We start from the raw sequence: 13,435 nt of genomic DNA on the forward strand, positions 1-13,435 counted from the left end.
GTTTACCAAGAAGGAAAGACACCATAATCAAAAGCATAGCAGAGAGCATAGCCAAGAGTCTAGAGAGCCACCAAGGAGAACCAAAGAGAGCAATGGATTGTGGTTGCTGCTGCTGTTGTGAGGTGCCATCGTGTCACTTCCAACTCATAGCAACCTTATGTACAACAGAAGAAAACACTTCCTGGTCCTGTGCCAGCCTCACAATTGTTGTTATGCTTGAGCCCATTGTTGCAGCAACTGTGTCAATCCACCTCATTGAGGGTCTTCCCCTTTTTAGCTGATCCTCTACTTTACCAAGCATGATGTCTTTCTCCAGGGACTGATCCTTCTTGATAACATGTACAAAGTACATGAGGTGAAGTCTCGCCATCCTTACTTCTAATGAGCAATCTGACTGTACTTGTTCCAAGATAGATTTGTTTTCTCTTTTTGCAGTCCATGATGTATTCAATATTCTTCTTCTGTTTTCCTTATTCATTGTCCAGTTTTCACATGCATATGAAGTGACTGAAGAAACTATGGCTTGGGTCAGGGGCACCTTAGTCCTTAAAGTTACATCTTTGCTTTTTTAACACTTCAAAGAGATCTTTTGCACCATATTTGCCCAATGCAATGCATCCTTTGATTTTTTTTGACTGCTGCTTCCATGGGAGTTGATTGTGGATCCAAGTAAAATGAAAGCTTTGACTTCAATCTTTTCTCCATTTATCTTGATGTTGCTTATTGGTCCCATTTATAAGGGTTTTTATTTTCTGTGTGTTGAGGTGTAATCCATACTGAAGGCTGTGGTCTTTGATCTTCAGGAGTGCTTCAAGTCCTCTTCACTTTTAGCAAGTAAGTTTGTGTCATCTGTATATCGCAGGTTGTTAACAAGCCTTCCTCCAATCTTGATGCCACATTCTTCATCATAAAATTCAGCTTCTTGGATTATTTGCTCAACATGCAGACTGAATAAGTATGGTGGAAGAATACAACCCCGGTGCACACATTTCCTGACTTTAAACCAGGCATTACCCCCTTGTTCTGTACCATTGACTGCCTCTTGGTCTATGTACAGGTCCCCCATGACACAATTAAGTGTTCTGAAATTCCCGTTCTTTGCAATGTTATTCATAATTTGTTATGATTCACACAGTCAAATGCCTTTGCATAGTCAGTAAAATGCAGGTAAACATCTTTCTGGTATTCTCGCCTTTCAGCCAAGATCTGTATGACATTAGCAATGCTATCTCTCGTTCCAAAGTCCTCTTCTGAAATCAGCTTGAATTTCTGGCAGTTCCCTGTTGATGTTTTGTTGTAATTGCTTTTGAATGCTCTTTAGCAAAATTTTGTGTATGGTATTAATGATATTGTTTGATAATTTCACCTTTCTTTGGAATGGGTACAGATACAGATCTCTTCCAGTCAATTGGCCAGGTAGCTGTCTTCGAAATGTCTTGGCATAGATGAGTTAGCACTTCCAGCACTGCATCTGTTTGTTGAAACATTTCAGTTGGTATTCCCTCAATTCCTGGATCCTTGTTTTTGCCAATGCTGTCAGCGCAACTTGGACCTCTTCCTTCAGTACCATCGGTTCTTGATCATATGCAACCTCCTGAAATAGTTGAATGTCGACCAATTCTTTTTGATACAGTGACTTTGTGTATTCCTTCCATCTTCTTTTGATGCTTCCTGAGTTGTTTAATATTTTGCCCATAGAATCCTTCAATATTGCAACATGAGGCTTGAATTTTTTCTTCAGTTCTTTCAGCTTGAGAAACGTCTAGTGCGTTCTTCCCCTTTGGTTTTCTATCTCCAGGTCTTTGCACATTACATAATAATACTTTGTCTTCTCGAGCTGCTCTTTGAAATCTACTCTTCATCTTTTCTTCCTTTTGCTTTAGCTACTCTATGTTCAAGAACAACTTTCAGAGTGTCTTCTCATATCCATTTTGATCTTTTCTTTCTTTCCTGTTTTTTTAATGACCTCTTGCTTTCTTCAGGTATAATGTCCTTGATGTCATTCCACGACTCATCTGGTCTTTAATTATTAGTGTTCTATGTGTCAAACCTATTCTTGAGATGATCTATAAATTCAGGTGGAATATACTCAAGGTCATACTTTGGCTCTTGTGGCCTTGTTCTAATTTTTCAACTTCGACTTCAACTTGCGTGTGAGCAATTGATGATCTGTTCCACAATCACCCCTGGCCTTGTTCTGACTGATAATGTTGAGCTTTTCCATCATCTCTTTCCACAGATACAGTTGATTTGATTCCTGTGTATTCCATCTGGTGAGGTCCACATGTACGTCGTTGAAAAAAGGTACTTGCAATGAAGAAGTCATTGGTTTTGCAAAATTCTATTGTTCAATCTCCAGTGTCATTTCTGTCACCAAGGCCATATTTTCCAACTACCAGCCTTTTTTCTTTGTTTCCATGTTTCACATTCCAATGGCCAGTAATTATCAATGCATTTTGATTGCATATTTGATCAATTTCAGACTGCAGAAGTTAGTAAAAATCTCCAATTCCTCATCTTTGGGGCCTTAGTTGTTGTGTAAATTTGAATAATAGTTTACTAACTGGTCTTTCTTGCAGGTGTATGGTTTTATCCTGTCACTGACAGCACTGTATTTCAGGATATATCTTGAAATCCTTTTTGACAATGAACAGGACTCCATTCATCTTCAATTTGTCATTCCTGGCATAGTATACCATATGATTGTCTTATTCAAAATTGCCAATACCAGTCCCTTTGGGGTCATAAATGCCTAGGACATCAGTGTTTATGTGCTCCATTTCATTTTTGATGCCTTCCAACTTCCCTAGATATATACTTCACACATTCCACCTTCCAATTATTAATGGATGTTTGCAGTTTTTCTTCTCATTTTGAGTCATGCCACATCAGCAAATGAAGCTTCTGAAAGCTTGATTCCATCCACTCATTAAGGTTGACTCTACTGTGAAGAGGCAGCTGCTCCCCAGTTGTATTTTAAGTGTCTTTCAACCTGAGGGGCTCATCTTCCTGTGCTGTATCAGACAATGTTCCACTGTTACTCATAAGGTTTTCACCTGCCAATATTTTCCAAAGTAGACTGCCAGGTCCTTGCTCCTAGTCTGTCTTAGTCTGGAAGCTCTGCTGAAACCTGACCACCACGGGTGACCCTGCTGGAATTTGAAACACTGGTGGCAAAGCTTCCAGTATCACAGCAACATGGATGCCTCCACATTACTACAAACTGATGGACATGTGGTGGGACAATGGATTAGGGAGCCATTAATACATTAATTTAGCAGGGTCATAGGAAATAAGGTTAATATACAAAAATCCATAGTGCTTCTATATACCAGCAATAAAAATTGGAATATGAAATAAAAAGCATGATTTACTAGCATCCAAGTACATCAAATACTTAGGAATAAATTTATCAAAGTACGATCAAAACCTGCACACTGAAAACTACAAAACCTTGCTGAGAGAAATTAATAAATTCCCAAATAAATGGAGAGCTACCATTTTCATACAGTGGAAGACTCAATATTGTTAAGATGTCACTTCTTCTCATATTGCTCTTAAGATTCAACTCAATCAAAATTCTAATAGACCTTTTTGGGGGGGGGGAGTAGAAATTTACAAGCCAATTAAAAAAATAATATAAAAATGCAAACACCTAGAAGAGCCAAAAAAATTTGAAAGAGAACAAAAAGTCTGGGAGAACTTACATTACCTGATTTAAAGCTTTGTTATAAAGTTACGGCATTCAAAAAGGTGAAGTATTGTCAATTCCGACTCATAGGTGCCCTATAGGACAGAGTAGAACTGCCCCATAGGGTGTCCAAGAAGTGGTTGGTAGATTCGAACTACCAACATTTTGGCCAGCAGCTGAGCTCTTAAGCATTATGCCACCAGGGCTCTGGAATAAGAATAGACATGTAGAATTCTGAAACAAAACAAAAAGACTAGAGATAAACCTATGTAGACATGGAAAATTAACTTTTGATGAAGATACAAAGGTACTTTAATGAGGAAAGTACAATTAAAAAAACAAAAACAAATGATTCTGAAATAACTGAATAAAATACTTTGTATGGAAGAACCTTGACCCAATGTCATCACACAAAAAAAATTAAATGTGAATATTAATACCGTAAAACTTCTAGAGGAAAATAGTTGAGATAGGCAAAGATTTCTTAGGATGCACAAAAGTGTTAAATATAAAAGAAAAAACTGATAAACCGGACTTTACTAAAAATTTCTTTACTTCAAAGTATACCATAAAGAATATGACAAAGCAAGCCATAAAACAGAACAAAAACCAAATCCAGTGCCGTGGAGTTGATTCCGACTCCTAGCAACCCTATAGGATAGAGTAGAACTGCCCCCATAGAGTTTCCAAGGAGCGCCTCGTGGATTCGAACTGCCAACCCTCTGTTTAGCAGCTGTAGCACTTAACCACTATGCCACCACCGTTTCCAAGCAAGCCACAGACTGGGAGAAATAAAATTGGAAGAAAATTTTTTTACAAAATTGGTAGTAAACTTGAGGATTTGCATTCCCTATGATCCAATTCCATTCTTAAAGATTATACCCTAGAGGAAACAGTCCTGGTGATGTAATGGTTAAGCACTTGGCTGCTAACCAAACGTTGGTGGTTCAAACCCACCCAGCAGCTCCAAGGGAGAAAGACCTGGTGATCTGCTTCCGTAAAGATTATAGCCAAGAAAACTCTATGGGACAGTTCTACTCTGTTACATGGGGTCACTATGAGCCAGAATCAACTCTGTAGCACACAACAACAACATATCCTAAAGAAACTCTTACATGCCCAGGCATGTATTAGCTTTATTAAAAAAAAAAAGTGGGGAATGGGTTTAAAAAGTCACTTTCTGAGAGGTAACTCAAAGAAAGTACAAATTCAGCCAAATTTCTGACAAATTATACATTTTTAACTACATAAGAACAATGAAGGCTGATTTCAGAGTGAGGTCTGAGACATCGTAAGATTATGATTCATGTAAGATTCTATTAAGTTAATGAACAACAATTTCTACTAATTTGTTTTATAAAATTTATTAAAACAGCGGTAATTTAGATTATTCTTAAAGTTAAGAATCTAGAGTAATCTATGAGAAAGGTGATAAAGTTTAAATGTACCATTTTAACAAAATTTTCAATATTCAAGCATTAGCTAAGGCTTCTTCAGGTTAGAATAACACAATGATTTCGATAGTGCCATGGAGCAAATATTTTTTCTAATGAGATTTATTCTATATACTCAAAGGTGATTTTTCATAAGCAAGACTGAAAACAAACAAATGGACAAAGGACTATATTCAATAATTTCTGATCTGGGAAGAATGAGAGCAGGTAGTTCCTGTGGCCTTAAGATTCCATCTCTTTAATCCTATTTGGACTTGGCTGGTGGTTTTTTAAAAAAAATGTTTTCTTTTAAAGGAGTTGAAGCTTTTTTTCAAGTGCTCAAATTATGTGCTTCTCCAATATTGAAAACAAATGAAAGCAGAGTCTTTCAGGTTGATGTGGGAATGTGGGTGGCTCAGAAATGAGTTTACTTGGCCCTAAAGGAACTTCGAGGAGTCCCGATGGTGCAACCACTAAATGCTTGGCTACTAACTGAAAGGTTGGCAGTTCAAACCCACCCAGTGGCTCTGGCTCCATGGGAGAAAAGAACTAGTGATCTGCTCCCTTAGAGATTCCAAAAAAAACGAGAACCAAACCCGGTGCTGCTGAGTTGATTCCAACTCATAGAGACCCTATAGGATTTCCAAGGCTGTGGAGTGGCTCGTGGGTTCAAACCATTAACCTTTTGGTTAGCAGCTGAGTGCTTCAACCACTGTACCACCAGGGCTCTATCCCTAAAGATTACAGCCTAGAAAACTCTACGGGGCAGTTCCACTCTGTTAGGTGGGGTCACTATGAGTAGAAATTGACTCAGCAGCACCTAAGAATAGCAACGGAGGAACTTCTGAAATTGTCAGACTACATGAAACACATTTTGCAGGTTTGTGGACTAAATTATCTCTAAACACCACTCCAGCTCCGGCCCAAGTGATTTAGGATCCCAGTGCTGTCCTGTCAATTCCAACTCTTACTGACACTATAGGACAGACTAGAACTGCCCCATGGAATTTCCAAGGCTGTAAATCTTTACAGAAGCAGACTGCCACAACTTTCTCCCTCAGAGAAGCTGGTGGGTTCCAATCACCCTCCTTTCAGCTAGTAGCCCAGCGCTTTAACCACTGCACCACCATGGCTTCTTTGATTTAGGATAGCACCTGTGTAATTTTCCTTCTTATAATCCTACCCTGCCTCCCCCCACTCCTCCAAAAAAATCTTTAATAGACCTCCCTATTGCTTTCTGGAGCCCTGGTGCTGCAGCGGTTAAGAGCTCAGGCTGCTAACCAAAATGTCGGCAGTTTGAATCCACCAGCTGCTCTTTGGAGACCCTCTGGGACGGTTCTACTTTGTCTTATATGGTCACTATGAGCCAGAATCAACTCGACGGCACACATACACACAAAAAATTGCTTTCTAGTCTTCTTTCGGGGTCTCTGAGCCTCTGCCTCCGCTTTCCCATGTCTATGCCTTCTAATCTCCTGGAAGCTTGAAGTATGCCCTTGACAAAATCCTACCGGCATGTATGTGTGTTTCTGTGTTTGTGAGTGTAGTTTTTCTCAACTAATACCCAACCCTTCTTTCCTTTGCTTTTTTCATGTCTTCCTTATTTTCAGTTCATAGTGTTAATGACTCGACTAGACATTGAAAAAGAGAAGTAAAAAAGCTAATGGTATAAACGGGCCCTAGTTTCCATGCATACATGTTTGCCTGCCACAGGGATCAGATCTGGGAGAGGCTCTTCTCCATTCTCCACTGAGCATGAGGTCACGAAGGGCCCTCAGCAGTGATTCTGTCCCTGACAACTCCTGACTTTTGTACCAGGCCAATGTGGACTTTTATGACTGCCCTTACGGTGTACCTTGTACCATCCCTGCTGCTAGAACTTCCTGTCAGAAAAAGAAACTTGATGATTAAAGAGCAATATACCTAATCTAGGAATCATGGGAACGTTTTTTCTCTATCTTTCTGAGGGCAAAATGACCTGGGTTTTCCTGTCATTAAGGAAGGCCAGAATGAGAAAATCACCATTTTGCAACTCCCAATGTAAAAATTGATTCTGGTAAAGGTAACCAATCACAGAAAAGTGCTAAGACACTTGTTAGAAAAGTACTTGAAGCTGCTTCCCTCAGCCATCAGAATGCATGTTCTTAATGCAACTCCTGTCCTTACTGAAAGGCAAACTTCCCTTCGATGGTTTGGCTATGGGATATGGTGTTTTCCGTCGTCAATTCTCCGGAAGCAGTGTGTTTCACTAGACATACGGTTAGAGAAATTCACTGAGAAGCCCAGTAAAACCAATTTTAAGAGCGTTTCATAATAGGATGCTAGGATGCATTGAGAATGTTTCAAGGACTGTTCTTTCATAGTTATACATCTCCATTGTTGTAGGTAGAGTTTCAGATGAAAACATGATTACAAAGTTGGTTGAAGAATAGAGAAGATACTACTGTCTGGTTTTATTAGAAGGCCCTAAAAGTAAGGACTTTGTAAATAAAGTTATTCTTTTTAACGTTTTACTGAGGAAGACATTCTTTCTAGCTTTTCCTAAGCCAGGACATTAATGTTTATTGGTTTTGCACCAAGGAAAAAGTGGCACAGCAGGACGTTCTGTGAACTACCCATACGCAGCTACGTTGCAGGTCCTAGCGAGACGTTCCCTATTAAGTTGCTGATTCTATGCACGTTTTCCTGAGCCGGTTAGACTTCTGAGATAAAATCTCAATGATATTCATAAAGATACCAGATGTGATCATAAAATGAGAATTTTTGCCCAGTATTTAGAATAATATTTACTTTATAGGGGGATGTGAGGATAAAATGAGGTAATGCATTTTAAATACTCAGAACGCTTCCTGGCACGTAGCAAGTGCTCAATAAATATTAGCTGTTATTATTCTTGGCACTGCTGATTTCCCTTCCTCTAAAAACTCCACTATGTAAGAATGAGAGTATACGGGGACATAGCTAAAGGAAGGCAGCAGTGATTTAAACAGGCAATAAGTCAATGGGTAAAAAGAGCTAGGGCTGTGGAACCAGGCTGTCTGGTTCAAAAGCCTATTTTTGCCCCTTTTATTGGTGTTATTAGTTACAGTTGAGTCGGCTTCAACTCATGACAAAATTATGTTAAACAGAAGTAAACTTTTCCTAGTCCTGCATCATCTTCAAGATCTTTGGTATGTTTGAGTCCATTGTAGTGGCTACTGTGCAAAGCCTTCCAACTTAGGGTGCTCATCTTACAGCATTATATCAAATATTCTGTTGTGATCCACAGGGTTTTCACTGACCAGTTTTTGGAAGTAAATCTCTAGACCTTTCTTTCAAGTCTGCCTTAGCCTGGAAGCTCTGCTGAAACCTGTCCACCATGGGTGACCCTGCTAATTACTAGGTATCCTTTGGAAAATTACTTGATCATTCTTTTAGGGATGAAGTGTCCCTTTCTCAAGATCTACTCGATCTATCCTCAGGTGTAAAATGAGGATACTAATAATTCCTATCAAGTGGTTCTTCTTTGTCAGGACCTGGCACTTCGTCTGTACTCGAGCAATGATTAGGTATCTAATCAAGGGTTTGTGATGGTTTTAGTTGTTTGTCAACTTGGCTGGGCCATGATTCTCCATGGTTTGGCAGTTATGTAATGATGTAATTTGGCAGTTATGTAATGATTTAGTCATCCTCCATGATGTGCTCTGATGTGATCAGCCAATCAGCTGTAAGGGGAGTTTCCTCAGGGGTGTGGCCTGGATCCAATATACATATGGACATTCTGGCAAACTTGCTTGCTTGTTCTGGATCCTGCATCTGGCTCTTCATCATCTAACCTCCAGATCTTGAGACTTGAGCTGGCAGCCTGCCATGTTACCTGCCAATCTTGGATTTTTCAACCTCCATAGCCCATGAGCCAGCAGTCTGTGTCTGACCTGCTGATCTCAGGTTCTTCAGCCCCAGCAGATCCATGAGCCAGAATTAGCCTCCAGCCTGACACCTGACCCACGGATTCAGGACTTGGCAGCTTTTACAGCCAGGAATCATTTCCTTGAGATAAATCTCTCTCTCTCTATGTATATATACAGACATACCTCACAGATATTGCTGGTTCAGTTCCAGACCACTGCAATAAAGCAAATACCACAATAAAATGAGTTACATGATTTTTTTGGTTTTCCAGCACATATAAGTTGTGTTTACACTATACCGTAGTCTATTAAGTGTGCAATAGCATTATGTCTAAAAGAAAATGCACATACCTTAATTAAAAAATACTTTATTGCTAAAAAATGCTAGCCATCATCTGAGCCTTCAGTGAGTCATAATCTTTTTGCTGGTGGAGGGTTTTCCTTGATGATGATGGCTGCTGACTGATCAGAGTGGCAGTTGTTGAAAGTTGAGGAAACTGTAGCAATTTCTTAAAATGAGACAACAATGAAGTTTGCCACATCAAGTGACTCTTCCCTTCGTGAAAGATTCCTCTGTAGCATGTGATGCTGTTTGATAGCATTTTTACCCACAGTAGAACTTCTTTCAGAATTGGAGTCAATCCTCTCAAAGGCTGCCACTGTTTTATCAATTAAGATTATGTAACATTCTAAATCCTTTGTTATCATTTCAACAATGTCCACAGAATCTTCACCAGGAGTAGATTCCATCTCAAGAAACCATCTTCTTTGGGCAGCGTAAGAAGCAACTCCTCATCTGTTAAGATTTTATCATGAGATTGCGGCAATTCAGTCACATCTTCGAACTCCACTTCTAATTTTAGTTCTCACCACATCTGCAGTTACTTCCTCCACTGAAGTCTTGAACCCATCAAAGTCATCCATGAGGGCTGGAATCAACTTCTTCCAAACTTGTGTTAATGTTATTTTGACCTCCTCCCAAGAATCACCAATGTTCTTAATGGCATCAAGAATGATGAATCCTTTCCAGAAGGTTTCTAATTTATTTGTCCATATCCACCAGAGGATTCACTATCTATGGCAGCTATTACCTTACAAAATGTATTTCTTAAATAATAAGACTTGAAAATCAAAATTACTCCTTGTTCCACAGGCTGCAGCATGGACATCATGTTAGCAGGCATGAAAACAATATTAATTTCCTTGTACGCCTCCATCAGAGCTCTTGAGTGACCAGGTACATTTACAATGAGCAGTAATATTTTGAAAGGAAGCTTTTTTTTCTGAGCATTGGTCTCAACAGTGGGTTTAAAATATACTGTAAATCATGTTGTAAACAGATGTACTGTCATCCAGGCTTTGTTGTTCTGTTTATAGAGCACGGGCAGAGTATATTTAGCGTAATTCTTAAGGGCCCTAGAATTTTCAGAATGGTAAATGAGCCTTGGCTTCAACTTAATGTCACCAGCTGCATTAGGCCCTAACAAGAGAGTCAGCTTGTCTTTTGAAGCTTTGAAGCTAGCACTGACTTCTCTCTAGCTATGAAAGTCCTAAATGGCATCTTCTTCCAATATAAGGCTGTTTCATCTACATTGAAAATCTATTATTTAGTGTAGCCACCTTCATCAATTATGTTAGCCACCTTTATCAATTATCTTAGCTAGATCTTCTGGATAACTTGCTGCAGCTTCTATAAGCAGCTTTTGTTGCTTCGCCTTGCACTTTTATGTTACGGAGATGGCTTCTTTCCCTAAATCTCATGAGCCAACCTCTGCTAGCTTCCAACTTTTCTTCTGCAGCTTCCGCACCTCTATCAGCCTTCATAGAACTGAAGAGAGTTAGGGCCTTTCTCTATATTAGGCTTTGGCTTAAGGGAATGTTGTGGCTGGTTTGATCTCCCATCCAGACCACTAAAACTTTCTCCATATCAGCAATAAGGCTGACTCACTTTCTTAATCACTCGTGTGTTCACTGGAGTAGCTCTTTTAATTTCCTTCAAGAACTCTTCCTTTGCGTTCACAACTTGGCTAACTGATTGGCACAGGATGCCTAGTTTTTGGCCTATCTCAGCTTTTGACAAGCCTTCCTCACTAAACATAATCATTTCTGGCTTTTGATTTAAAGTGAGAAATATGGGACTCTTCCTTTCACTTTAACACTTAGAGATCATTGTAGTGCTATTAATTGGCCTAATTTCAATATTTTCATGTCTCAGGGAATAGGAAAGACTGAGGCAAGGGAGAGAGAATGGGGGAACAGCAGGTCAGTGGAGCAGTCAGAGCACACATCACATTTATTAAGTTCGCTGTCTTATATGGGTGTGGTTTGTGGCACCCCAAAACAATTACAGTAGTAACATAAAAGATCACAGATCACTATAATATATAACAATAATGAAAAACTTTGAAATATTGCAAGAATTACGAAAATGTAACACAAAAACACAAAGCAAGCACATGCTGTTGGAAAATGGTGTTGATAGGCTTGTTTGATGCAGGGTTACCATAAATCTTCAATTTATTAAAAATGCAGTATCTGTGAAGCACAATAGAGCAAAGCACTATAAAGGAGGTATGCCTGAATCTATGCTTCGCTGGTTTTGCTTCTCTAGAGACCCAGCCTAAGACATTTTTTACCGGAAGTGGTTCTAAAGAAACAAAATTGTAAGGATGAATTTTCTGAATTGGTTCTCAAGTCCAGCTACTCTTAAAGGTGCTGATGACTCTGCCTCCAGTAGTAAAGAGGGTGCTGCTAATCCATGGTATGAGGTGGTGATATTAATAGGCAAAATATTGCAACCAATACATCAAGTATTGGTAAGAAGCCAGGGTCTGGGAGATAGCATGTTTAATACTTTTCTACAATTTTGTCAGAATGAGTAGTATAAGAAGCTGGCTGGTTAGTCCTAGTTTCACCATAAAAAGTGGTGAAAGAAAGAGATGAGCTCAGGCCTTCAAACTTCAGCTCAAGCACTGCATAAATGACCTCAAAGTTGCCACTCATACCCTGAAAGAAAGCTTTAATTCTTGTAGTAACAGAGCTAATATTGCCAAAAACCAAACCCAGAGTCTTATCATAAGTGCAGCTGAATTACAATGCCAGTGGAATTCCCAACCTTGAATGGTGTCTGAAGTTAAAGTGAGGTCATTGATTGGGAAGAAATGGGACCCTGAAACTTGGAATGGGGACATATGGGCAGATAACCAGGAAGCTGGGGACATTGAGCCCTTAAATTCTGTTGAATCACTTCTGCCAAAAAAAAAAAAAAAAAAACCCCAACCCTTCTACTCCCATATGAATGGATCACTCCACATTTGTCTGGTAAGCCATCCTCCCCAGTAAAACCATTACCCTTTCCACCCCCATCTGATGAGATTAACCCAGGTGTGCTTGAAGACTCTTTTGAGATATTGCCTGGGACAACATCTGGGGCATTACTGAATGTTCCCAGGACCTACCCCTGCCACCCATACTTGCTTCTAAACCTATAATTAGATTTCAGTCCCAGTGAGGCCCAAAAGGTAAGACACAAAATGTGACAGGAGAAGGTACTCTACACTCCAAAAGAACTGCTTGACTTTTCTAATATTTATAAACAGAACCGTGGAGAATATGTGCAGGAATGGCTATTAAGGGTGTGGATAATGGAGCAAGTAACATAAAGTAAGATTAGTCTGAGTTTATTGATATGGGTCCACTAAGCACAGATTCTTTATTCTGTGTTTATTCTGTGTTTCAGCTCAAGAGGTTAAGAAATGATCTAATAGTTTATTTGGTTGGTTCACTGATGTATGGATTATGCAGTGGGCTACACTAAGTCAGGTTGAAGTACCATGCCTGCCTTGGTATACTTCAGAAGAAGGCATCCAAAGACTTGGCGAAATTAGCATGTTAGAGTGGATTTATCAGGTTAGACACACAGATCTACATGTGGAGTGCTCAGAGAACACACCTTTTACCACAACAGTGAGAAACAGATTTGTGAAGGGAGACTCAGCATTCTTGAAGGCTGCTATGATTGTTATTTTATGTAAGTCAGATTTGACAGTGGTAACTGCCCTAACTGAATTAAGACACCTAACTACAATGGAGGTGATTTGACTCCGTGGTAGTAGGGGCCAAGTGGCGGCACTCAAACTACAAAGACAAGATGGGCATGGTTGCTGTAATGGACAGCAGAGTCAAAGCAGTAATCAGAATAGTCTGATTCATATGGACTTATGGTGTTGGCTACATAGTCATGGTGTCCCTAGGAGTGAAACTGATGAGAAACTCACGAAATATTTACTTGATCTGTACAAGCAGAAGAATTCTAGATCCAGTGACTGGCAGTTTAACTCAAATCACCAGAATGGAAAGTTACACTCCCTCAATCAAGTCCCAGATTTGAGCCAGTTTACAATCCCTCAACCCATTATATG

This window comes from Elephas maximus, chromosome 5 (assembly GCF_024166365.1).
Source record: "Elephas maximus indicus isolate mEleMax1 chromosome 5, mEleMax1 primary haplotype, whole genome shotgun sequence".
In the NCBI taxonomy this organism is placed as follows: Eukaryota; Metazoa; Chordata; class Mammalia; order Proboscidea; family Elephantidae; genus Elephas; species Elephas maximus.